Here is a 1,658-nt window from a genome sequence, read left to right as displayed (position 1 = left end):
TCGTCCCCTGACCTCCCCGGGGCCCCCCAGCCAGTGGGTTTGGCTAAAATTGTGTTCCCCAGCCCCAACCTGGCTTCTCTGCCATCTCTTGCCTGCCGCCAGCCCAGGCACAGGGTTGGCAAAGCCCTGCTATGGGCCTGGGGACGTGTGACAGAGGGCGTACTGGGATCCTGTGTCAGCATACAGCCACTGCCCCCCCAAAGGTGGCTCTGCTGCCTTGCTCCCGGTCACAGCATCAAGGGGTTGAGTTTTTCTGCAAAGCCTCTGTCCCTGTGAGGCTCTCGGTGTCTGAACCCCGAAGTCTTTGCTACAGAGGAGGGCTGGGAACATAGCCTGGGGGCTGCTGGACTGTTTAGGGAGCAGACAGCACAGGAGAGCACTGCCGCCTCCCTGCCTGTGCTGCTGCCTGCTCCTGCTCCTGCCTGCAGCAGCTGCTGCCCTCTCCTGCTCCCACGCAGAAATGCTGCCGGGTGTCCTGGCAGCCCTAGGACGGGCTTTTCTCCTCCAGTATCTGTCCCCTGCCACGCTCCCCATTTAAAATCCAGCACCATCTGTGCAGAGGCTGAGGTTGCCACCACCCTGGGGCTGTCACCTCCCCTGGGTCAGGCGTTGCAGGTGTCACCCAGGGGTGCCTGTCCCTACCACGGTGATAGCATTGACAGCCCCAGCGCAGGAGGCAGTGGGAAGAGCAGGAGCATGGGACAGATGTGTCTGTGGCAGCGTCACCCCCTGGCAACAGACGAGGAGCACGACCCCAGGCGTGGGCACTGCCTGCTTGGACCAGGCTGGACCACCTCCATGTCCCTGCCCCAAGCCCTGCCACCCCCATGAGCCTGGACCCTTGCTGTGCCCTCCTGCTGTGTTTGCAGCTATCCCCGCGGATGTGGGGCTCACCTGGGACTGGAGTGCGATGGGGTGTCTCTGCTGGCCAACATCTGCCCAGATGTGCCTGACCACAGGAGGTGGCTTAGGATGTGAAAGCATCTACCGCTGCTGCCCAGGTATGGCTGATGTCCAAGCCCAGAGCTCCTCAGCCTCACAGGGACAGTTTCTTCTGCTAATGAAGCAGAGATGGGTGGTTAATGCCTGCTCCCAGGGCTTAGATTTCGGATGTCTTTGTTATCTGGGTGCTTGTAACCCAATCTCCCAGGCCTGGCTTCTCAGCAGCAGATCCGATAGCACCCATCCCTGAAAGGTGAGACTCTTCCCCCTGCCCCCGCCACCAGCAGCTGCTGGGACCTGGCTGGGGAGCTGCTGGTGGCTCAAGCTGCTGATGCTCCCCACAGGACTGCCACAGCCCCCTGGGACAGCACAGCCCTTCTGCCACCACCCCTGAGGCCTTGGGGGAGCACCTGAGGACAGGTAGGGATGGGGGAACTGGGAAAAGAGGGGTACCCATGTACACCAAAATTCTTGAGGTCACCCATAGAGAGGGAGTGGAGTTTTGGTGGCCTCTGGGAGAGGTTTACATATGTGCTGGTGGGTACCAGACCTGCCTCCCCTTAAGAAGAGGCTGGACCCCTTAACTCCCCCTACCAACCTGTGTGCCTATCGACTGCTGCTGACAGCCGTGCCATGAAGGCAGGACACAGGAGGGGCTGGGCACAGGGGGAGCAGGGCTGTGGCCCTCAGACCACTGCTCCTCAGCCCCCCTGGCC

Source organism: Mesitornis unicolor, unplaced genomic scaffold, assembly GCF_000695765.1.
Source record: "Mesitornis unicolor isolate BGI_N332 unplaced genomic scaffold, ASM69576v1 scaffold38544, whole genome shotgun sequence".
Classification (NCBI taxonomy): Eukaryota; Metazoa; Chordata; class Aves; order Mesitornithiformes; family Mesitornithidae; genus Mesitornis; species Mesitornis unicolor.
The sequence above is the reverse complement of the archived record's forward strand: the minus strand, read 5'-3'. Positions refer to the sequence as shown.